This window comes from Chlamydotis macqueenii, chromosome 2 (assembly GCF_036417535.1).
Source record: "Chlamydotis macqueenii isolate bChlMac1 chromosome 2, bChlMac1.mat, whole genome shotgun sequence".
Classification (NCBI taxonomy): domain Eukaryota; kingdom Metazoa; phylum Chordata; class Aves; order Otidiformes; family Otididae; genus Chlamydotis; species Chlamydotis macqueenii.
Window position 1 is genome coordinate 159277536 of NC_141557.1, and position 27026 is coordinate 159304561.

The 27026-nt window shown below is 40.3% G+C and overlaps 1 protein-coding gene across 3 annotated transcripts in view; it reads right to left on the reverse strand.

Moving 5' to 3' along the window:
- Positions 1-27026, reverse strand: part of TRAPPC9 (trafficking protein particle complex subunit 9) — a 482809-nt gene that overhangs the window by 108375 nt on the left and 347408 nt on the right. The gene's annotated exons all lie outside the window — the stretch shown is intronic.

A 27026-nucleotide genomic window follows, 5' to 3' on the forward strand; every position in this document is an offset into this window, starting at 1 on the left:
TGGGGAAAGGAGTGTTTCACAGGGCTGCCAGGACCACGGTACCAAAGAAGCAGTATCATCTCAGTGTCTAATCAACCAACTTCCGTCAATCTCTGTGTGCCAAATAGGAAAAATAAGGTGAGGAAAAACAAGAAGGGGAAGGAAAAGGTATTTCAAAGCAAGAAAAAGAAATAAATTTCTGGAAGGTAACTACCCATGGCATCAGCCAGCTAACATTAGTTGAGGATGCTAATCTCTGTTTCATGATTAACAAAGATAAATCCACATTGTGGCTTTTAAAACTTCGTAACAGAGCCTGTGTATTCTTTGGTAAATGGATCACCACGAGCTTCGATTCCCGAATGAGACAACTCTTACTGGTTACTCAGAGTTTCAAAGGGAAGTCTTTGAACTGCTATGCTGTTTTATTTTTATTCATACCATACAAAAGACACCCCTTGATTTAAGTCAGATTTCATCGCTGCATAAAATGAGGAGAATTGCTGTGTTAGGACGACGTAGGCTCATGTACATAGTTCCAGTTTGATCTCGATGATCTGCAAAGAGCTTGCTACGATTTGATGGACTGTTTTGATGCGACAGAACAAATGCTGCAGAAGACTTATTTATCCACAAATAAATAGGTATCTGCCACCAAGGGCACCTGACTTCATCCAATATAAGCTCTAAACCCAAGAGATGGGGAAAATTCAATTCTGATGCCCACTGGGGTACACTCTCTTTGCCGTCGTGTGACTATATCTGCTCTGCTGGCAGACTAGAGTTAATAATGTTCTTCTCCTTCCCAAGAATGTTACAAAGCTGCATTAACATCCTCAGGCAAAAGTCTCCACACAAATGAAAAGGAATATTGTTTCTATTTTCGAGCTGTGATAAAACCCCGTAGCCAGCCACCTACATAATAAGTATTTCCACTCACTCTGGTTGCTGAAAAACCAACATTCAGATCACCTCTAAGTTTAGAGCAAAGTAGTATAAGAAGCTAAACACTTGAGCAAATTCAAGATTGAATTACCTTAGTTAAGGTACAATCCTGATTTATTGTCGCATTTGAACTAGAAATCTTTCTGTCATCTTTCTCGACCGAGTACACATGACCAAACAGAAGGTTCAAGGTATATAGCAAATAATACAGATTATATGGATTTTAGAGAAGAGATCCTTTCATATAGCAAACCTTCAGCACTTCATTGAGAGAAAATCCATACCCAGTAGCATAGAAAAAAAAAAAAAAAAAGAAATATAAAAAATCACTTCAGCACTCACCCTGCAAGGACAAGGTGTCAAAAGAGCAGATCCAAACTGCACTCCCCAAAAGCCTTTAAATTCATCTTCCGGTTTTGGATCTCTTTGCTCAGCTACCAGAAAAAGAGACCTCTAAGCTCATTCCCAGAAACATTAGACAAAGCTCTGGTTTTATTGTTAATGTGAAACACGAAACACCAACTCATTGCTGACGCCTAAATACTACAAACACGAGCAAATTTAAAACACGCTTAGCACTGGTATCTACAACAGCAACTGTTGGGCACATTACCAGCACCTCCTGTACAAGTTTCTTACTTATGGTTTTACTAATAGGCTTAAATCCTTACTTATTTCACTTCTCTTTTTCAAAACATAAGTGTAAAAGTATCAAGTGTAGTGTAAAACCAGAGTAATTCCCAGTTACCTTATTAAAACGTTGGCAGAGTTGCAGTAAAATTTACTGAAGAGGCAGCTATGCAATGTCATACATTGCCATGAGATGGAAGGCCACCCTATCTAGAAAGGGAAAATTTATTGAGATAATGTCTTCACATCTTTTCTAATTGATTACCTGCTCAATAAATAAACACATTCGTATTTTAAATAAATATTGATACTGTAGATTCCTTCATTATTTTTTAATCTCTACCAAGAAAAGCTTTCCTGTAAAAGAATCATAAAATCACAGCATGATTATGAGCTGGAAGGGACCTTTAAAGGTCATCTAGTCTGACCTTGAATGTTTCCAGGGATGGGGCATCCACCACCTCTCTGGGAAACCTGGGCCAGTGTTCTACCACCCTCATTGTGAAAAATCTCTTCCTTATATCAAGTCTGAATCTATCCTTTTTTAGTTTAAAACCATGACCCCTTATCCTATCACTACAGGCCCTGCTGAAGAGTTTCTCCCCATCTTTCCTGTAGGCCCCCTTTATGTATCAGAAGGCCACTATAAGGTCTCCCTGGAACCTTCTCTTATCCAAGCTGAACAGCCCCAACTCTCTCAGCCTGTGCTCACAGGAGAAGTGCTCCAGCTCTATGATCATCTTCGTGGCCTCCTCTGGACTCGCTCCAACAGGTCCATGTCCTTCTTATGTTGGGGGCTCCAAAGCTGGCCACAGTACTGCAGGTGGGGTCTCACTAGAGGAGAGCAGAGGGGCAGAACCACCTCCCTCAACACTGCTTTTGATGTAGCCCAGGATGTGGCTGGCTTTCTGGGCTGCAAGTCCACACTGAGAGCTCATGTTCAGCTTTTCATCAACCAGTACCCCCCCCGCCCAAGTCCTTCTTCTCAGGGCTGCTCTCAATCCCTTCATCCCTCAGCCTGTATTGATACCAGGGGTTGCCCTGACCCAGGTGCAGGATCTTGCGCTTGGTCTTATTGAACCTCATGAGGTTCGCATGGGCCCACTTCTCAAGGACTTGTCCAAGTCCCACTGGATGGCAACCCATCCCTCAGGCATGTCAACTGCACCACTCAGCTTGGTGGAAAAACATAGTGCTGGGCAGAGATTCACCAACATTTTTCCAAATCCTTGATGTTATAGCATAAACTAGCTATAAAACCACTTAAGCTGCCAGTACCTGAAACAGCATACAAAATCCAGGATACTTAGAGGAATTACACTAGTACTTATATAAAAGCTTAGTACGTATTCAAATTCCCAGCATTATTAGAAAGCTTCATCACTGTCATCAACTAGGAAACACCGTATGCAGGGCCAGTGCTTAGGTGACACTTTACAGGCAAGAATAATCCACTTGCGTGATACCTTGATAAATGGCTCTTAAATTGCTGGGGAATAGATGCATTTCTAAGATTCTTCAGAATATCTAAATAATGTGGTGAACCCATTAAAATGACCTCTCTGAAGTTCCTGTAAGTCTGTCTTTGGACATTTCCTGTAAGTCTTTCTGTTTACTGCTATGATCTTTGATGCTCCACTGTACGCTACACGCTTGGCAAATACACGTGCGAAGGCAGGGGCATGGCACTGCTGGGATGCTGCGAGATTCTGAGAAAGGTGGTGAAAGGGGTGAAATCAATAAAAATGTCAGAGCTGATTTCAAACTGTAGTTGTGCAGCAGCTACGTCTGCATCTGGTCTCCTACCTCTCCCATCCAGACCCAGACGTGACGTCTGGGCTTCCTGGCTGGATCCTAGAGCTGTCTTGTGGTTATGGACTCACCGGGATGTGTGTGTGACTGAGCAGTGTCTCCAGACCCCATCCTGACTTGCTGCCCCGCATCCTGGCTTAGGATTCCTGCGTGCCTTACTATGACCATGGCTCATCGTCACTGGTGGAGCTGCCAGCCATTGCTGTACCCTTTGGCCTTTGGAGCATATCTGCTCTCGCTCCTCATCAAGAGGTTCCTGAAATTCTCACAAATATTCCTGAAATATTGCTACTGAAAACAAAGCAAGCTCAGGGAAGGCATATAAGGTTGGGACTGTTCAGCCTGGAGAAGAGAAGGCTCCAGGGAGACCTTATAGCAGCCTTCCCAGTACCTAAAGGGGGCCTGCAGGAAAGATAGGGAGAAACTCTTTAGCAGGGCCTGTTGCAATAGGACAAGGGGTAATGGTTTCAAAATAGAGGTGGGTAGATTTAGATTAGATATTAGGAACAAGATTTTTTATGATGAGGGTGGTAGAACACTCAACGCCCAGGTTCCCCAGCGAGGTGGTGGATGCCCCATCCCTGGAAACGTTCAAGGCCAGGTTGGACGGGGCTCTGAGCAACCTGATCTGGTTGGAGATGTCCCTGCTCCTTGCAGGGGGGTTGGACTAAATGACCTTTGAAGGTCCCTTCCAACCCTAATGATTCTATGATTCTATATTGGGACCATGATGTGACACAGCACTTAGTGCTTTGTTACACGAGTAAGGGATGGCAGATGTAGCCTGCTCCTTCAAAGTGATCTCATTTGAGTGAGACTACAAACCTCAGGAGGCAATATTAAACACTATTTGTGCCTGTTCTTGCAGCAAAGAGTTATTAACCTGAATTTTTATTCTTATTAAGAGCAGCACAATTGCTAATACAAGAATGAAAAGGTGCGCGTTCCTGGTGGTCCTCCGATTTGTGTGAGAGGTAAATAAGACCATTTCCCAAACCAGAGACATCTACAGTGACAGAACTCTGAGATTCTACAAATTCAAAAAGGCTTTTATCATAACAGTCTATCATTTAGCTGTTTTAGTTCTTCAGACAAATTCCAAAGTCAAGCAAGTTCTGCTCTGTCAAGACTTGTACGATTTTCTTTCCTGCTGGTACCGTTACCTATTCTAGTCCAACCAGCTTTCCAGGAAAGCAGTGTACAATTGGGATATCATTCCCATAAGAACAGAATGGATAAAAAACTTGAAGTTTTTTGAGAAGGAGCACCAACACGGGCACATATTATCAACCTATCAGTGTGCCAAAATTAATCCACAGAGCACAAGACTTTTTTATTTCACCTGGCAACAAAGATGTAGATGTAAAGTAAATCCCAAAATGGATTTTAAGTTGCAAACAGCATCTGGACAGTGGAACAATTTGGTGACAGCTGTGATTCCAGATTCTCCAGTCTATTTCTACTTCCAGCACAAACGTTTAACCTTTTCCTGTGACCCAAGTGGCAGTAGACAGCCCTCGCCCAGACAAACATTAGTCTAGATACAGAACATGGAAAATACAGACACGTTTCTGAGATGAGATAGCATTAAATTAATTTGAAAATTAGATTGCCTATTCAAAGGATAATTCATAAATGCCTTAAAGAATAATGACTCAATGCCATGCACATGGAATTAACAGCACAACTCTATTCTTGCTCATTTCTGGCAATTTCATGGCGAACAGAGATGAAATGTCTTCCTAAACTAAAGAGAGGATTAAAAGTAATACGTAGCTCTAAGTGGGTTAATATTTATGTTAGACCAATGTAGCAACTCTAAATACACAAAGAAATGTAACTCAAGCGTTGGAGAAAATGGCAATTAAAAAATGAATTAAAATCAAATTAATCTTTGCCCTGTCCCAGCGTAACGCTTAAATTGCAATTATGAAATCTGTAACAGAGAAAAATTTAAATAAAGAGTAAATTACACATATAGCTGAACAAAGGCAGTGAAAGCGAAAGGAGAAATGCAACAACTCAACAATAAAAGCGCTTTGCTTGAGGTCAAAGCTTATTATTTGCACCAGAGTTATCTGGACTTATCTGCATAGTTGAAGACGACAATTTTACAGCAAACTTGTGAAGTTCTGAATGAAGCAGACTGACATTTGGGAAAGGATATTTCCATAAACAAATGTTGACACGTGGCAGATGGATACAAGGGCTATTTGAGGACTACGTATGTATTCATGTTATTCATACCACATATTTCTTTACAGGCTTCCTAGCAACAGAATTTCTAACTAAATCCATAAGAATCACAGAATCACAGAATCACAGAATCACATGGTTGGATGGGACCTATAAGATCATCTAGTCCAACCGTCTTCCCACTACCATTGCTGCCACAGCTACTAAACCATATCCTGTAGCTTCTCATCAAGCCGCCTCTTGAACACTGCCAGGGACGGAGACTCCACCACCTCCCTGGGCAGGCCGTTCCAGTGCCTTACCACTCTTTGAGAGAAAAAGTTTTTCCTCAAGTCCAATCTAAACCTCCTCTGGTACAACTTGTGGCCATTTCCTCGGGTCCTGCTTGTTGCCTGGAAGAAGAGGCCAAACCCCTGTTCATCACAACCTGCCTTCAGGAAGCTATAGAGTGCAATGAGGTCTCCCCTGAGCCTCCTCTTCTCCAGACTAAACAATCCCAACTCTCTCAGCCGCTCCTCATAAGACTTGTGCTCCAGACCCCTCACCAGCTTTGTTGCCCTTCTCTGGACACGTTCCAGGGCTTCAATGTCTTTCTTGTAGTGAGGGGCCCAAAACTGAACACAATACTCAAGGTGCGGCCTCACCAGTGCCGAATACAGGGGGATGATTACCTCCCTGCTCCTGCTGGCCACACTATTTCTAATGCAGGCCAGGATGCCATTGGCCCTCTTGGCCACCTGGGCACACTGTCGGCTCATGTTCAGCTGAGCAGCCGCAGGCTCTCTGAGGGACACACTGCCCTCCCTCCAAAAAAGCATTTGTGGAAGGAATTCAAGGAAATCATTCAAGGAAAGTATTAAGCAAATGCTCCTCCTGACTAACAGAGGAAGTACACGAGTGTTCTGAGCTGGTTCACTTGAATATTTTTAATATATTTTCCTGAGAGGATCTGTTCCAGTTGTGTAGCATTTTGTTTTATCAAAGCTGAGCCCAAAACACTGCCATTATCTGTGAGAAGACAAAACCACACACGCTGAAGGTGTGATCCCTCAAAGGCGTTACAGGGAAAATTCTGGTTCTTCAGGCATGAGCCAGGGAATGGCCCTGCACTGGCCACAGGCAGTACCGCCGAAAGCTGCGAGCAACTTTAAGTGTAATACTCCTTGTTGGTCTCTATCACAGCTTTTAAATTTCCTGTGTCTGTCAGCAATGCTGGAGATGTCTTCTGTGACTAGCGGCTTAGACGTCACAAGGTTCGAGACCTGAGAGCTATGTGGAGCAGCCCTGGAGGAGAGGGCAAGGAGGAAAGCCCAGGGAGCTGATGTTGGAGCAGTGACACTAAATTTAAAGTAATCACCTAATGTATGGTTTTCAAGGCATTATAGAATCACAGAACTGTTTAGGTTGGAAAAGATCTTTAAGATCATCAAGTCTAACCGTTAACCTAACAGTTAAGAAGTCCACCACTAAACCACATTCCTAGGCAACACGTCTACATGTTTTTTGAACACCTCCAGGGATGGTGACTCCACCACTTCCCTGGGTAGCCTGTTCCAGTGCTTGATAACCCTGTCAGTAAAGAGATTTTTTCCTAATATCCAATCTAAACCTCCCCTGGCACAACTTGAGAAGATTTCTTCTCATCCTATCGCTTGTTATTTGGGAAAAGAGATCAATACATACCTCACTACAACCTCCTTTCAGGTAGTTGTAGAGAGGGATAAGGTCTCCCCTCAGCCTCCTTTTCTCCAGACTCAACAGCCCCAGTTCCCTCAGCCACTCCTCACAGGACTTGTGCTCCAGACCCTTCACTTCATTGCTCTTCTCTGGACGCGCTCCAGCACCTCAATGTCTTTCTTGTAGTGAAATCAAAACTGAACACAGTATTTGAGGTGCAGCCTCACCGGTGCCAAATACACTTCCCTACTTCTGCTGACCACAGTATTCTGATACAAGCCAGGATGCTGTTGGTCACCTTGGCCACCTGGGCACACTGCTGGCTCAGATTCAGCTGGCTATCGACAAACACCTCCAGGTCCTTTTCCACCAGGCAGCTTTCCAGCCACTCTTCTCCAAGGCTGAAGCATTGCACAGGGTTGTGGTAACCCAAGTGCAGGACCCAGCACTCAGCCTTGTTGAACCTCATACATCAGATAATGCATTCCCCCAAATAACAAATATATATGCTTCTTTGCAATTGAAAAAGGAAAGTGCTGTAGAAAAATCACTGGAGGATGATGATAACTTCCTTCTTTTACTAAAGGAACAGTAAAAAAAAAAAAGCCAAACCATTCTGCTACAATCTGATATTTCTGGGATTTTTAAATAGGTTTCAGAATGTAAGATATTAGAATTGCATTGGAGGTGGTCCTAGCAAGCTTTCAGCCTGATTCCTTCTTTAACACATCTTTAACACACTGCAGCAGACACACTGCTTGAAGCCATGAATTCAACACAGAAGGAAGATCTGAGGCTATTACAATGAAAACAAGACAGGAAAAAAAAAGAGAGGATTATTGCTAAATGCTTTTATATTTGTAGCAATGAACATACTGGGTTGGTGCCTTGGGGTTTATTTATTAATTTACTTAGACTTTTTTCTTTCTTTCCTTGAAGCCTAGTAGGTTTTTACGGCTCCTCAACATACACAGCTCAAATAAGTAGATTCTGGGTATGAAACACACTGGAGTTAAAACCATGGTCTGTCGTTGACTCACTAACAGAGAGAGAGGCAATTTCCCAAAGAACAAGGCATACATTTTTAAGCCTTATAGTGTCACATTATCAGCAATTATTCTTAATTTACAGACATATTACGAGAACCCCTTAATGGTTTAATCATGCATCAGATATGTACAACTGCACATGTCAAATATTACTATTACCACAATGTACACTTCCTTAAAAATCTTGAAGACATAAAGATGTTGCTCATAATCTTCCCATTTGCGTTTGAGTCACCAGACCTTGTAAGACACATACATGCACAGTCCTCTAGTAGCATTGTGCAGTGTGCAATTCCTAACTGGCATCTCCTGACACTCCATTTTAACAAAGATATTGTTTTTTAAGACTTAAATGCCTTAATTTTGACTGTCAAGTTTGCACTTGCTCTTTGTCAAACAGCAATTTGCCTGGAAGATCAAAACCTTTAAATAGCTAATTCATGCTGCACTTGTTCTCATTTCCACTCTGGATATCCTTTCTAGAATCACAGAATCATAAAATAGTTTGGGTTGCAAAGGACCTTTAAAGGTCATCTAGTCCAAGCCCCCTGCAAGAAGCAGGGACATCTCCAACCACATCAGGTTGCTCAGAGCCTCATACAACCTGGCCTTGAATGTTTCCAGTGATGGGGCATCCACCACCTCTCTGGGCAACCTGTGCCAGTGTTCTACCACCCTCAGGGTAAAAAATTTCTTGCTAATATCTAATCTAAATCTACCTCCCTCTATTTTGAAACCATTACCCCTTGTCCTATTGCAACAGGCCCTGTTGAAGAGTTTCTCCCCATCTTTCCTGTAGCCCCCTTTAGGTACTGGAAGGCCACTATAAGGTCTCTTTGGTGCCTTCTCTTCTCAAGGCTGAAAGCCCCAACTCTCTCAGCCTGTCCTCACAGGAGAGGTGCTCCAGCCCTCTGATCATCATGCTAATTTCTAGAGTTAGGACAATGATCATCGTCTCAATTTCTAGAGGTGGGACAATGCCTTGTTGGTTCCAAAGGCCTTTCCATGTTCCTGTTACGTGAAGACATACAGCAGAAATCCACAGGCTGTTAGTTTATCTCAAAAGATACAGGGATCAGAAAGCCTTTTTTATTTCTTCTCATCAAAACTAACACATAGGAAACACTGTGTTAAAACCTATATTGCACTCATCCAATCTAGGAAAACCAGATTTCTGCTGGGTAGACTGTAGTCTTTTCCAGCATCGTCAGCAAAAAGACAAAATACAAATCACTGGAGGCAGTGTGGACACAGATGGATGTTGCAGAGCAGCACAGTTTTACTTTGGAGCATTCATTTACCTAAGTTCTTGCTATTAGCTCAAACACCCAATTTACTTACATCAGAAGCAGCTCAGTTTTTATGCTTTAGTTACGATAATTCACGTACTGTTTTGGATATATTATTGGGCATGTTTTCAGAGGTTTTTTTGCCATGGATTTGGCTGTCTTCCTTTACTGCCGTGGGGTTTTTTTTTGCCATATATTCATTATGATATGGACCATAATTTTTAAGTAGAGAATCTATTACTTTGTAGTTCACTGAGATATTTCTTAACCCTTGTGACAAGGAAACTCTAAGTTTTCATATTTAAAAGATCCCAAAGCCCTCACAAACTTCTGGAATTATGCCACTTTATGCTTTTTAATCACAACACCAACGATGGATGCATTCCTCTCCTGCCGACTGAGCTCATGACACAGCGGTATTTCATCTTAGACGTCTAACGTCATAACAGTTACGGAGGTAAAGGTATCTATCCATCTCTGGTCACTCACCCGGTAGACACGGCTAGCTACGTCAAGTCTCTCTGCAGTAATGTTTAACTTTTCCATTATTTTTATTGTTTAAAAATGACTTTTAGTTGTGAAGATGTGTTTGGCAACTTGACCACTGGGAAAGCAAAGCAATAAGGAACGGTGAATTCTTGACTGCTGCACACCTTCAGGGATCAGGTTAATAAGAACAACGAATTAAATGGAACAAAGCAATGAAAATCCTTCTGCTGTTGGGAAAACCAAGCCTCGTAGCCTTGAATCCCCCAAAAGAACCTGTAGACGTTTGTTTTCAGAATAAACACCAAATGTTGTGGGGGAAAAGACACATGAAATAAAAATACGTAGGCATCACTGACTTTACCATGGTGTTTACCTTGCAAACTTTCTGGGGAAAAGAGCTGTGATTTCTTTTCCAGAATAGTAGGGGCACATTGCAGGCTCAAAAACCCCAAGGAGAACTTCAAAAACACTAAATCAAATTGTACGTTGTTCCTTTCAACACAAATGATTCTATGATTGTTTTGCTTTTGATTTCTTAAAGGAAAACATACGAAATATAATTGATTTAATGTACTACCAGTATCAGCTGCAATCATCTGGATAGTGAAATTCAGCTTACTGGCAAACACGTTTGAAAAACTATCCAAATTTACTCACCTGTGTTAATCACAATATTCTGAACCAAAACGTCAATCTCAAATTTAATTTTGCTGCTGAAGAAATCAAGGCATAGTTCAATGGCTTGCTCAAGCCCACAAAAGACATCAGTGCCAAGCTCCTATTTACGTCTGCCATCACTGGACATCTCGTCTCTATAGCACAGAGCTCAGTAAAGTGCTTCCATCTCTGATTTTTTTTTAAATCTTTTTCTCATTCAAAATACCAGAAATGGAAACTTTTTATTTCCTCTTTGTGCTCCAGACCAGCACTTTTCTTTTTCCTCCCTTGGAGAGAAAAATCCTAATTATACTGCATTTCCCAACATCACATATAAAACCACATCTTCTTACTGCATTCCTTTATTAGCTTCGCTTAAGCTGAACTTACAGTTTACAGCTTGGCTGTGAAAAATGTAACTGGAATAATTTCTTTCCTAAAGTGACAATTAGAAAAGAAAAAAGAAGTACAGAGGAACCACATGGACTTGTAATTGACTACCATGACAACTATATTAACCCAGAGGTATTCAATTGAAGAAAGGGTCCTTGCAATGAGACATTAAAACAAGTACACTTTCTATGTCTTCAGTATCTTTTATCAGAGGTTCTCAGTGCATCTGCAGTCATTCATTAATTAAACTGTAAGAACTCCCCAGTGCCATCAAGCAATTACTGCTTATCTCCCCTTAGTAAATCCCAAATCAGAGACAGATAATCTTAAGGAAGATTTTAAATCTCTCTTTCCCAACTGACATCACTTTTATAAATAAATCACGTTTCCTAGGTGGGTATTTGAGATGCTTATGAGTTTTATGTGAAGCAGATGGAGATGTGAAGCATGAGCTGATGCACACAAATAATGTGAATGCCTGGGGCTACTCAGAGCCAAAGGCGCTGCGGAAAAGTGAACCAAAGAAGTCCTGAGACAAATTCTAATCCTCCCTACCTCAGAAAATGCACAACAGCCCCATGTCCCAGAATGCCTTTACAAGGAAATTTGCAGTAATGGTTGAAATCTGAAATTCCAACCATTTACCAAAGAGGTCACGTTTTTCTATGTGCCTTCTCTGGCTAGCATGAATAACGCTTTCCTTAAGCGGTCCTTCAAGATTATAATCCATCTTGGCCTTGGATGCAAACCTATCATAGTATCTTCTAGTAGATTTAATGTCATATCTAACTCTCTGGTAGGATCAGAATGGAATTCTGACACCAATGATACAAAGTCCTGCCTCCTTCAAACAAACCAAGACATGAATTCTCCTCCAATCTGTTACTATTTGATTTTGCGAAGTATTTTAGATGCAGTTTGTATGCTGGAATCACTGTACATAAAATAAGCTTTGTTATTAGATGCAAAATTTATTATTCATTTTGTTTTAAATTCCCAGGAATTCTGAAGTCCCCATAAAAGTCCTATGGTTTAAATAAGAACATATTTATTATGTCAGTGTAACTTCAGTTAGACCTTTGCCACAAATCAGAAGTAAAAAGAGACAGAGGAGACTGCCTTCTTCTGCAAAGTAGGTGTTTTAAACGTATCCTGAACGAGCAGAAACATTTCTTTGAGATAGAGAAGTACTATAAACGCATTATCGAGAAGTTCCAGGACACAACAGGTTGTATCTAATGTAATAGCCTTTTCAATTGAGGAAGCTGAGATTCATACCTACATAGGACAGAAGCAAAATTAATTTGATGGCCTAGGCATAGACCTAACGGACCTAATTAACATTCCAAACCTCTTTTAGAAACAGTACTTGAGTAATTTCTTAAATGAGAACAGAAACGAAATAACCCTATAAGGCCTGAGGTGACAAAGCTCAAAGGGAACAGTAATTTTGGTGCATGATTATGTTTTCTATAGTAGAAGGATCAGGAACGCATATTAATGAGAATGAAGGATTTGTAGAGAGAAGAAATATAAGAGATGACCTCTTCTTTGTAAGAAGAACTTTACCTCATTTATATCCTTAGACTATCATAGAATCATAGAATGGTTAGGGTTGGAAGGGACCTTCAAAGGTCATCTAGTCCAACCCCCCTGCAAGGAGCAGGGACATCCCTGACTAGGTCAGGTTGCTCAGAGCCTCATCCAGCCTGGCCTTGAACGCTTCCAGAGATGGGGCCTCCACCACCTTTCTGGGCAAAGACTACCATGGCTACAAGGTCACTAGAATAGCTCTTTTTCATGGGAGTAAATGTAGTCAAACAAAGGAGATTTTTTTTTTAATCAAACCTGGCTAGGAATTTAGGAGTCAACAACTTCTCACAGCTGTTGCCCTTGCAAACTTGTAAAATGTTACTGAAGTCCTCTTTCGCAAACCATGTTGTACTACTGGCAGTTGTTCATGCAGCTGCCTACAAACAGAAACTCATCAAGAGCTGATAAGAGTCAGGCCACCCATTATTTACTGTTGTTATACTGTTTGCTCCAACTTTTCACTTCCTACTTCCAGAAAATAATGAAGCCAGAGAAACTCAAGTTTTGTTTCACCTTAGTTTTTTGAAAGATACTGTGGATTAAGATCTTTTACCAGCATTAAACACTTCACAACTGGAAATCAAGTACTGCAAGTATCACCCAATAGCAAGCTCCAGACCAGACCTAAAGCTATGGGTACAACTATGATATCTCAACCTCCACTGCTATGATCCTTACTCAGTAGTAAGGATCATAGAATCATAGAATAGTTTGGATTGGAAGGAACCTTTAAAGGTCACCTAATCCAACCCCCCTGCAAAGAGCAGGGACATCTCCAACCAGATCAGGTTGCTCAGAGCCCCGTCCAACCTGGCCTTGAACGTTTCCAGGGATGGGGCATCCACCACCCCTCTGGGCAACCTGGACCAGTGTTCCACCACCTAAAGAAACTCCTACCGCTGTCAGGGGTACTGCTGGACATCTTTGTCCTTCGGCTGTCATTTCTTTGGCTATTTCTCAGAATGACAGCTTTTCCTCTCAAGATCTGGTTGCTTTACTTCTTCATCTTCAACGTCCATGCATTGAAGTTGAAATTTGAGACATTTTAGCACCTCATTTCTCCTGCCTGCTACAGTTCACTGTGATTTTTCTAGAAAGATGTGATTTTCTGTTACAATTACAGGTGGAAAAAAAAAGAGCTCAAAATCAATACCTATGTTTTTCTTTTCCTAGCAATAAGACCAGTCGCATGTCACAGTCCACGCTGTCTGCAAAGCAAGGCTAAGTTAGCATACAGCTAAATGACCAAAGACAGAGCTGAAACATGAAATAATCTGATTCCCCAGCATTCAGCTGAGTTATTTACAGATAAACAGCATTACGTTGTCACAGAGGGCACGAGACTGGTCAATTGGGTGAAATTTCAGGAAAGACATTTCCTTCTCTCTGATTTGATTTCTTATCTAAAAAATGGTGTTAATGCCACCTGGCTCTTTCTGGAGCCCTTTGAGTGGCACACATAAAGGAAAAAAAAAACCTGTAAAACATGTAACTACTCTCAGCATGAGTTACACCATTTTAATCAAAGGAAAATATTAAATTGGGGAGATCATTTCCCTTGTTTTAGGCTAAGGGAAATCATGGCTAGAGTGTAAGTGAGATGGATTTAACGAAAATTAAATTTCTTAGAAAAAAAAAAATCTAAACAAATCCTATGGTAATTATCATTCTGCTAACAGTTTTTTTTTTTTTTAAAAAGGACACCTGAGAAATTTCACTTGGGTAACTTTGATGCCAAGCAATCAGCTATGCAATCAACAGATAAAAAGTGGTAACTTAGCAGAGCCTGAGTGAATCAGCGCGGCGATCTTGCCTTCCACTTAAGCCTTAAGTAGCTACTTGGCACATGCATAGGACAAGTCCTCTATTCCCTCTTTTCATACAGAACACAACTGCCTCGTACCAGCAGAAATCACTTGGTGCCTCTGTTCTGCAGAAGGATACGATAAACTCCAACCGAACGACAATAACAATCTTTCTTGTTCCAAAATAAACAGCAGGGAGCTTCCTCATTTTTCCACGTTCAACAGTAACAAATTTATTTCAGTCCAGGAGACCAAAGACATAATCCTGCTAAAGTGACACTCACTCAGTGAAATACCAAAACCATTTTCAACACTTTTGACTCCTATTTTAAGCTTCATTGCATTGAACTACATTACTTGGGGAAACAGTCTACAAAAAGCATGATAACAAGCATCAACAAATGCCGTTTCATGGACATCTCTACTGAACGGTCCAGGAACACACATGAAGGCAGCATGAGAATTCATTGCGTTACAGACGCTTGCTGTGATACAGACATCTGGGCTACTTGAAAGTCCCAGTAAGTCTTTGTCTGAGAAAACAGGTAAATAGCTCTTTTTATTTGGCCTTTATTGGAATAATTGATATTGCCCTAGAGAAGACGGTCATAAATTCGATCATCAAGTACAGTAATTTAGCAGATAGATTTAAAGCAATCATAGCAGCAGAGCGAATTTACCTTGTAAATTAAGAACCTACATATCTAAGTCTATACATTTAAATGGGAACACAACATTACCTTTGCTCAAAGGCAGCTGCAAATATCAAGTGAAAGAAGAGTTTCCAGATGTCAAACACCAAACATGGACTTTCAACAGTTTGTATTCACATAGGAGAAAATCACCTCAAAGATTTGAGATTCCAATTAGACCTCCAACTTCTTTATCTGAAAATTTGGTGGAAAAAAAGAAACCAACTCTTTCAACTATGGACACAGTAACAGAAGGGTTTAGGGGTAGGGGTTTTTCTACCCAAAATAACTTTCAGCAGATTTTCACAAAACTGTGTTGCTATCCATCCTTTTGAGCGCATATGCTACCAGCTCCATGGAGAAGAGTTGGCTAAGCACTCTCATATACACTTCTTGCCCTTGTTTGCTTGAGCTCTGTCTTGGGAGTTGCTTGCTGCTCTCTCAAAGGTGGACTAAGTTCACAACTTAGATGAAAGCAGATTGCTCAAGGCAATCTCCTCTGGGGACACCAGCCACTAGGCTATTTAGACTCTTTCTTTCCTTCTGATAACGATTCTGTTGAAAAAAATTAAAATGGGCTCTAGGCTACAAGGCCAATTTGAACAATTTTTATTCCGACAAAAACACCTCAACTGGAGCTTTCACCTCATTCCTTAAAATCTCTTCTGTCAAGATGGGAAAATGTAACTATCTCCCCCTTGGAAACCTGAAATTTCACTTATCTTTACATCCTCTGTCTAAAGGAATCTATCGTTTCAGTACATGAATAGAGATTGCTATTGTCAAAGCTCTCTGCTACCACCGAAATGACAGGTACATTAGTCACTGGAGGAATCTAGAAGGCTCAAAGTACTGGACAGGTTTGGTAAGCAATATTGATGTTGTGATATGTATTCTCATCCTTTCTCACATTCCTTACCACAGTCTGTAACCTTCAGCTGTTGACTGCTAAGACCCAGAGCCAACACGTTCCAGTATCTTAGAGTAGAAGGAACTGCGCTTGCTTCCTCCTACCTGCTGTGACAGGAGCAGTCAACAGCCCACATATGTTAAGGGCATTGCATGTTTTTAAAGCATCATAAGGATACGATGCATCGGCAGAAGCTATTCATACAGATAGGTGATGTAATTTCATGGTAGTTTATGTTTGAGAAAATCACTGAATTGCACACAAGACTCATCCAGTCCAGCATCACCTCTGCACCAGATACTTCAGAAGGAAGGCAAAGAGCTTCAACTTCTCGTACTGTGGAAGGGGGAGGGAGCAAAAACCGAGGGACACACCTTTTTAACTCTTCTGCCTTGGTCCCAAGAAACCTGGCATTTAACAAAACTTGAATTTTCTAACAGAGGGATGGAAAATGGTACTAAGCCTTTTGAAAAGTTCTTCACAAAACATCTATGAAACATAAGGCCAATAGCCGTTTTCCATATCTTTCCCCATTTTCCAAAAGTTTCTCATTTTTCTGAAATGCCACTCAAGCTCGCATTGAGTCTTTTAATGAATGTTCCTCTGTACCAAATATTCCGTCCCAACCAGCAGAAAGAAGCTGGCAATCACCCCCTCAGCTTGCCAGTGGCACAAAGCAGGATTTATAAGGGTCAGCAGACATTACTTTTACAAGATCAGACAAAAAGGAATAATTTCTCCCTGGGTGAGCCCATGGGAATTGCGTGTCAGCACTTTATGAGGCATCAAATTCCCTTCGTTTACCACAAATCACTTTATATCCTGAGGACTCCTATGTGAAATAGTCAGTCGTTCCTCAGGCAAGATTTCCATTTACTCTTGCCTGAGGTAGACTCTGAGTCAGATGTTCAGGGCTGGGCTCCTGAGTGCTCAGTGAGACACAGACCGAATGAAAACCTTCTCCCAACCACGTCACATGCTGACGAAGGGCAGATCCCCTTAACTTCAACAGGAGCATGACTTGGGCCCATGATTTCTGCCCTTTAGAAGCAAAATACATAAATAAGTATTGGAGGGAGTTTTTTAATTGGCAACTTTCTCTGAAGTGAATCCCAGTCTGTTAGTAAAGTATTCTTGGTAAAAACTCTCCGATCACTTTACCCTTATAGGGCATAAAATAAAGTGTGCAGCTCTAGTCTGGCCTGCTTCCAACACCGGAACATCTGCAAACTTTAAATCCCTTTTTACTATAAACTCAAAATAAGCTTTCCCAGGAAAGAGTTTGCACTTATTCTGAAAGCCACATAGTACTAAAAAAAAAGAAAACCTAAAGTATTAATAATATCCCTTGCTAAGACTAGAGTGCTTTGTAAGAATGTGAACAAAAGTAAGAGTAATATCAGAGAAATTACAATTCTGCTTCATATATGGGATCTTGATTTGTAAACAAGGGCCTCTGACTTTAACAGATGATTCAAAACCCAGGAAAAAACAAAATAAACAATAACTGTATATCCTGAGGAACCCCCCCGATGCCAAGACATTCATAACTTCTGCACACTAATGAAACAAACAACACGGATCTGATCTGGTTTTCAAGATGTTAGAAAGAAAATGGAAAAATCTCAACTGCATTTAGCTTTCTCTCTTCTATCCAATGAGCATGTTACATATCTTCTCCCTTGAAAGGGAACACTATGGATATTGATGGCTCTCAAAGCATCTTCAAACAGGATAATCCCGTTACCTTATCCCCTCAATTTATAGTTCATTTCCGAGCCTCTGCTGCAGAACTTCAACAGGCCAGCAGCTCCTAGCACCAGAAACAACCTCTTCTCCCTTCTTCTTTCTGCCGCTGTACTTGATGATGAAACAGAAGTTTTACCCCAAAACAGGAAGAGTTATTATAGTAGGAGCAACACTGTCCTCAATTTTAATCACTTGATGTGCACCTGGACACTATGTTGAAGGGAATTTAACATGCACTAATTATGACCATCCCTACTTAAAAAACTTCCCTAACTTATGTCATTAAATAATATGTGAAGCACAGCAGTGCAGAATCACCTCCTTTTGTCTACAGACGTAAACCAAAGTACATACCATTAAATGACTGTTCCAACTCAAAGTAAATCAGTAGCAGAGACCCAAAATCAACCTAAGAATATATGTAAGAGAATACGTTAGGTGCACTGCTTCCCAGTAAAATCCAAAGTGAAATAATAATAAAAGGGCCTTTTGAAATTATTTTCTTTTTCTTTTCCATTGCCAGGCTCAAAGTACTTCAAAACAGAAGATGCCCCTTCTTTTACAGACATAGAAAGTTGTGTTCATTCAGTAGGGCAGAGAAAGACTTGGAAAACAAGGTCTCCTGAGTCTTAATTTAGTACCCTATCAACTCGACTGTCCTCAAATACTAAGGACTGTAAAGACCATAAAGCACTGGGGGTCAAACTAAAACATATGCTGAGGATCATCAATTAATCTGAATCACCGAAGACTGTTGAATCAAAGGACAAGCACCAATTTCCTTGAGGTAAGGAGCTTTACACCACGTTCTGATATTTATACCCATTAAAGGCAAGACTGACGAGTGAGGGAGGATGAAGGCTCTAGGGGAAAATGGGCATCTACTCATTTTCACGCATCTATTAATGGTCAAATGCTTGGGACTGTGTGCATGGAGTGTACGTAAAGAATGTCCAAGGGCTGAGAGAGTTATCTGGCACAGAAATACACTTCTGATATTAGCGATTATGAACTTATTTTAACATTTGACTAGGAAAAAACCTCAACATATCCTTAAATATAATGTGGCGGAAGGTATTCCTATTTTTTGAGCAATTATTTCCCAATGGCTTCCACCATAGAAAGGAAAGCATGGTAAATGAAAAGAAAGCTCGCATACCTGCCTTTTGTGTAGTCCTGTTGCATAAAGACAGACATGATACTCAAACTCAGTTTCAGTTACTTTCTGTAAGTTATAATTACCACCAGTGCTTTAATTACTGCACTTTGCAGATGACCCATACAATAACCATTGAAAAAAGTCATTAAAGCTAATGAAAAATTCCAGTCCAAAGACTTAACTGGATTGGCTTCTAAATTCAGCTTTTAGAGTCTTGGAATAAAACACTTTGACAGTTTACATCGTTAAATAATTGAATGTCATATAAATGTCCTCTTTTAGTCATCATTCATTTAATTATCTCCACCGTTGAAATAATGCAATAAAACCATGCAGATCAGTATGACTTAGCACTTAGAAGCACAAATCTAAGAATACAAAAACAGCTGTAGTATTTTTCCTCAAAAAAAATCAATTTCAACTTAATTATATCTCCTAATATACATGATTATTAGCTCCTACTGTTGGGTTCACCATTCTACCTGGACTATAAGGCTAATATATAAATACTAGATATAAAACAGAGATTTACAAGAGGGTAATAACTGATAAAATTAATTAAGGATTGAAAATCAGAAGAAGCTGTTAAAAACCAGATAAAATCTTTCTTTCTTTTCTATGTATCTCTACAACGAGATTATTTTCTCTTCTCCACTAAGTCTGGAAGCCAGTCACCACTTGCCAACCTTTTGTCTCTGGAGTGTAGTTGGGATTTCTTGTTTAAGACTCCATGGTAGGAAGCTGATCACAGGTAGCCCAGATGTGGGATTTGAAAGTAGGAATACTGCTCTAATTTTTTTTGAAGTGTACGTTCAATAGAAGTCAATTCTGGAGTTTGTAACATAGTGGTATCTGAGACAGAATGGATGACACAATGTATGGAAAACGCAGTATGTCATGTACCACTGATTAGCAAAGATTAGTAAATACATATTTCATTACTATTTGTTGGTCAGTAATGATTTTCACATTTAATATAATTTTTAATAGCAGTATTAAACACATATACCAAAACATTTTAAACTACATCCACAGACACTTGCAAATACGAATACATTTACATGTGTGTGTTGCTGCTACAGGTTTCTGTTTGCAAAACAGAGACTCCATATGTGAAACAGAGGTGTTGTTTCTCAAAGCTGTAAAGTCACTTCTATTCACATTAAAAACTATCATATCCACCGATGTCGACCATGAAGAATCTCAAGTTTTTATATCCAAAACGGACATTTCTGCTTCTTGTAACAAGACAGTTACTTAAATTCCCACCATTTCCTATTAAATAGTGAACGTTCCAACTGTACTCATCCTAATCTCTGGATTGTTTTCAGCAACTAACACAAATTGAATGAAGAGTAGCAACAAAATTTTAAGGAAAGCAGGTTCATTGGTAGCACAGAATCAATAACCAACTGAGTCTGAATTCTTATAACGTCCTTCCAACATTGTACTAACTCCAGTGAGGTGTGACTGAAAAAAATTCAAAGGAATCCTACATCCTTCTCTTTCATCACTGCAGACTTGTATAGAAGGAGATCTCAATTTAGAAAGAAAATAAAATAGAATGAGTAAACCAAATCTTTATTTACAAAGATCTTGATGTAGAATAGGTACAATTCTTACCATCAGATAGCATTGTTTTTTTTAACATCTTCTGGAAAACTCAGCCTACGGCATTAAGCTTGCATCGAAAAAAAATGCAAACGGCAGCATGCTTAGTCATGCGATGGGATGACTCGTGCCGGAGAGTGGAGCAGAAAAGCTTGTCACTTTGAAAAATGGTTACTCATGTATGTTGGCTACAATCTTTTCGTATCGAGAATATTACTTAGTAGTGAAAAGGAGAAGAGGAACACACGCTTCATCCCTCAAACTGAACTTCTCCCAGTATAGTTCCTGTCAGTCTGCCTGTTACACAGAAAGGATTTAGGGCATCCAGAGTATTAGCAAAACTTTTAAGTTCAGAGAGCGATCACACCCCTGAAGAGATCGGACACCAGATCAACCAAATTTTCTCATCCACAGACCACACTGTCACTTCTACAGGTTGCACCATCTCTAACACGTCCATCCACGTTAGCCGTAACCCAGAGAGAAAACAGGTTTCCTCAGAACGTGCAGTGTGACCTATACCACACATGCCACCAGATTCCTCCAATTTATCTGTGTTCACATGGGAATGATTTTTAGAAAAATATCAGTGCTGAGCGATAGTAAATCCAACGCCCTTCACGTGAGTGCTCCTGTGATTAGTGAGTTTTTTTCCCCTCTTCAGAAGAGCTACCCGACACAAGTCTGAATGTGTCTAGCTTCAGTCCCCAGCTGCTGGATCTTCCTTCGCCATCATCAGTTTTTCTGTCCATCAGCAGTTTTCTGTTCCTCAAAAAGATATGCACAGATTGTAATCAACACAGAATCACAGAATCGTGGAATAGTTTGGGTTGGAAAGGACCTTTAAAGCCCATCTACTCCAACCCCCTGCAAGGAGCAGGGACATCTCCAACCAGATCAAGTTGCTCAGAGTCCTGACCAACCTGGCCTTGAATGTTTCCAAGGATGGGGCATCCACCACCTCTCTGGTACCGAACTCATAACCTTGTCCTCTTAAAACTAAACACACTGAGCTCCCTCCCCATCCTTTCAACATATTTTTTTTTTCTGAACCTCATTCAATTTTTCAAAACCATAGCTATCTTTCTTTATAACAGGATTGGTGTAACCACAATAGTCTAAAGATATAAGTACATCAAATTCTGTTCATATCTTGGGAATCTATATAGCTTTAACGTAACATTTTAAGATCTTTATCACAAAAGTATTACTTTACAGAAAAGGAAACATAAAAAATATCTTACAACTGAACATGTGCAAAGAGTATATATTATATATATATACTTGGATTACCATATTCAGATTTTATCAAGATTTCCATACTGCGGATACATAACTGAAAATACTGAATTTAATGCACTGTACATGATGTGTGATGCCTTTAAACAATGAAATTTTTCTGGTTAATGTTTTCCCAAAGGCTTCTTTGTAATGAACGCGGGCCAGCGCAGAGAAGAGAAGACATTAAAGACCACAGCAATTTTAGCATTGCTGCCATCTCAACAATTAGGCAGAAGAACTAAAATAAAATCTAGTTAATTGTAAAATGTAATTATCTTTGAGAGGAGTAAACCAGCATTAATTCTTCTATGTGCTCAAATAAATTAAAGGGGTTTCTCAGACATTCTCCAAGTAGGCAAGTAAAAGAGAAAACCGGAATATTAAAATGAAAGAGGAGAGCATCCCAAATCAGCCAAAAAAAAAAAAAAAGTAAATGTTTCTTCAGGGAAACATTAACAATCTTCAACTCATAAACTGCATTAGTGCTGTTCTTATTTTTGTGATTAATATCACCTTGGATGTTATTAGTGCTCAACTTTGCTTCTACATGAAATATATCAAGCTTAATTGATGCATTTTATCTTCTCTGATGTTATTGAAAATGGAGTCAGTAATTCGGTGGTTCAACAAGTGTGAACTCTCGAAGTTCACACACAGTGCAACGCTGCAAGCAGCCATGGAGCATGTCATGAAGGATGGGCAGAGACAACCTCAGCCTGGCAAACTGAAAACATCAACATCAGAGCAAACCTCTGGTCCAAATGTACAAGTCTTCCTCAGCATGCAAACACTTAAGGAAGAAACAGATTTTTCAGAGTCTACCGTATCTGATCTGATTGTGGCACTCCAGGACACGGTTTAGTAGGCATGGTGGTGTTAGGTTGATGGTTGGACTTGATGATCTTGGAGGTCTTTTCCAACCTTAAAGATTCTATGATTCTATGACCTATAAATTTTTCTTTTTCTGGGCTGGCAAGGTAGACGTCAAACACATGCATCTGACGTACATGCGTGCCACGCCATTTGGGTGCAGACAGCCTACAGAACCTGCATCTTTCCTTGACATGAATTTCTTTTAAATCTAAAACATTTCTAGCGTCAAAGTATGTGTCCTGTCTCAACAGTAGTTTCAAGAAACAAACTTATTTCATGACATGGCTACAAGAGTAGAGTAGGAAACAATTTGAACCTTGTAAATTTACATTTTGTAGGAGAAACGTAAATCAAGTAACTCTAGTTACCAGTAGCTCTAAGTCCACCAGAAAAAAAAAACGCTTCAGATAATCAACAAGCCAAGCAAAAATATTCCTGTTTTATAGAGTTAGCAATGCAGTTGCTCCCAGATTTGAAAATGAGCATTTGGGCACAGCGAAATGAAAGAGACAATTGGAAACCAATTAGCTGAACTGAAAATGGACACGGTTTCAGCCCCAGATCTGCAATCTGCACCGAGACATGCACTACTGTTCTTATTTTATCTTATGCTTTGAAATGAGCTTCACATGACGAAGAACTGCAAATACTCCCTGGTTTGACAGAATTTGAGTATTTTGCTATTTATCAACAACGGCGGCAACAAAACCACCCCTCATGTTTCGATTTATTCACATTCTTAAGTCTAGAGATGTTTAGGCAGATGGTTCTTTTATGTACTTAAAAACACAAAATTCAGACCAAGAGTTTTAGCTCAAGGCTGCTCCTCCATGCTGGCAGCCCCAGGCCACAGCCGGGGGATATTTCCTGCAGGAGCTGCAGCCCTGGAGAGCCCAGGCGGGAGCAGGGTGTCCCTGCAGGGCTGCAGCCCGGGGAAGGGCCCGCGCTGGAGCAGGGAGAGGTGTGAGGAGGGAGCAGCGGCCCAGAGGGGCTGGGCTGGACTGACCGCAGCCCCCAGCCCACCCCTGTGCCCCTCGGGGAGGAGTTGGAGGGTGGAGGGGAGAAGGTGGGCAGAATAAAAGGGGGTGGTAGGAAGGTGTTTTTATGTTTGTCTTTGCTTCTCACTACCTGAGTCTATTTGAATTGGCAATACACTAAATTAATTTTCCCCAAGTCAAGTCTGTTTTGTCTGTGACAGTAAGTGGTAAGTGGTCTCCCTATCTTTATTTCAACCCATGAACTTTATCGCTTATTTACTCTCCCCATCCTGTTGAGTTGGGGGAGTAGGAGAGCGGCTAAGGGGGCAGTTGGCCAAGGTCAACCCAGCACACCCCTCCTCAGGGAATAATTGCTTGTGTACTTCTCCGAGTACTAAGGAGAAGATAAGTTACTAGATATTAATTGGCTACTAGATACATTTAATTATGTGCATATATCCCTTCCACACACATCTAAAGTTTCAGTGCCACAGACTATGTACGGAATACACATGGTATTCTTCAGAGACTACCATGTGGCCATGGCCAAGACAGAAATATTCCATATGGTGTTGCTACTGTACCTATAAAAAGGTTTTAATGAATTCTGACTTCATACCATCACATAAGAAATACAGAAATGTAAAGCCTGCCACATTTCGTCACGCTCAGCCTCTCCCGCAATCTGTCCTCCCGTGTCTTTTCCTCTCTCGTTCTGCACCGGATGGCTGTGCTCACCTCTAGCAGGCGTGCGAGAACATCCATCACCCATCTGTTTGATTTTAAATCAAGCTTTTTTTCCAAGCTGTTGCCCATGCTGCCCATTGGCTCTCGTAACAGTTAAGTTGCTTCACTCCGTCCTTCAAGCATTTCCTTGGTGCGATGCCCACAAAGGCTTCACAAGGGGAATGCTGTTGACATGGTGGAGATCACTGCCTATCGCCGTGAACCACAGCATCTCCTTGTTTCCTCAAACCCTCCCCAGCTCATTCAGTTATTTTCTTTCATCTTTTACACAGATGGTTATTTCTGGACACGGTCTCCCGTTTTGTCCTGTTGCTTGCAATGCACCAATTAGTCAGCAGGATTAGCATCATTTACAGGTTCTATGCTAGCAGAAATAATAAATAATTAACTTATTAGAAGTTTGGGAAAATAAACAAGTTAATTTTGCCATTTTTCATTGATCTTACTTTCTAATTTACTTTCTCACATTAGCACTTACTAACTCTACTCTTTCAAAAATCAGGTAGTATATTTTAGGTTTCTTCTTATTTTTCTTCTCTCAAGTAAAAAAAATATGAATTTCCTAATATTATAACTAAAACTGTTTCCATATTTTAAAGACAAACACATGGAAATACAGTTTAGCTTGAAGATACCAATGGGATTTTTGTTGTGAAATAGGAACGATTCATATCTATGCCTAGTGTCTGGCTTTTCAAAATCCCCACCAGCATTCAGAGACGTGGACAGGAAGAGCAGGGCTATTTTAGGTTGCTGGAAGGAGGCTGTTACTCACAATGAGCACTTTACAGCTGGTATACATCGCAGGGGCTGTTGACCACATGACCCTTTAAAGAAAAGCAATTTTAAGCTCAGTAAAACTCAGACACATGCTAACTCCTAGGGAAAAAAAAAATTCTTAGGAATGAAGGAGAAAAACAGTATTAAAATGACACAACTCCTCACTCAACATGTGCAAGAATCCTGTCTACAGCCACAAGAACACAAGAGAAACCCACGGAAGGGTGACCTGAATATTGCAGACCACTTCAAAGCTGCTAATGAACTCACTTCAAATTTCAGAAAAGCTGTTCAAAACCAGAAACTACTTTGAAATCTAAGTAATTTATTACCTCAGGTATGCTTTCCTTCACATCTTTAGTTTAATTGTAATACTTTCCTCAGTGGGCATACTCTATTTTCACAGATGCTTTACCACTTCATCAGTATTAAACACACAGAATAGAGGGGGGTGGCACTATTGTTGGTTTTGTGGGGATTTTTAAGAATTTCCTGGATCTACAATTTCACATGCTGCTTTACCTGAATTGTCTAGTGGCCAAATGTGGCATGTAAGATACTCTGCGTAGTGAGAGAGGTGAAAGAGTTTCAGGCTGAGCAGTCAACTGGAACCAGGAGAAGGAAGTTATGAGGCCAAGATGGTTTTAGCTGAATATTCCATTTTGGGGTAGGAAGCAGGCTGATGGGGAGTTCAAGCATATGAAACAGAAAAGGGTTGGTCCATATTCTCCTATGTTTTTTTTCCTAAATAGTCACAAAGGTCCTGCAGTGATGGGACAACCATCACCTCTCTTGCAATAAGACCTACCACACAGCACGCCTCAACCAAACAGGCTTCCCAACAGGAAGCATTTTTCTTTTCCTTTTGCTCTTAATTACATTGCTTTGCATCACATAAAATGCATAACACACAACACAGAAAAAAAAAAAGTTGTAACAACAGGAAGTAGGTATCACAAAGGAACAAAAAGCAAAATTGTTACTTACTGAATTTACAGAAATTCAGTATCTTGCATCACAGTTACCTTTTGCAACGCCTTACAGAGCTGTCAACAGAGGCTTCAACTCAGGAGACCTCATTCATTTTGGAAATTATCTCTCTTTCTCTGAGTAGCTTCTAATTTTGGGGACACAGTTTAAAACAAACCATAACAAAGTTACTAGACTTAAAACTTGTAATAACATCGAGACCTCCAAAGATCAAACCTCAAGGGGACAAAGAAAAGCAAACAAACACCAACAGTTTAGCAGCCAGTTTTGTTTTCTTTCACATCTTCGGCAAACAAATTAGTGTTTTAATGGTCCCTGGACAAACTACAGTAGCTGTGCCATCAGATTTCAAGACACACTCAAAATCTTTTCCTTCTCTCAATTTTGTGTATTAAACAACCCACCTGGTTTGGGTCTGATCCAATAAAACTAAACTGCATCCTTCAAACATCCTTTAAATGCAACATGCTGGAGTTTTAAGATAACTTTATTAAATCAAAGTGTGTTCTGCTCTTCCTACTCACAAAATTGTGAATCAAGGGTTTGTTCACATGCCAGTGTTCAGCAGTCTAACTGTGTGGCTCTTCAATCCCGCCCTCAGATACACTGAGGAATATTGTACAGTGTTCCAGGTTTCCTAGAAGCAAATTCCATTGTGAAATTTTATCTGTGACAACAAACATTCCCCAATTTAGTTTAATTTACAAAACAACTATTTAAACAGATTTCTTCAAATGATACTT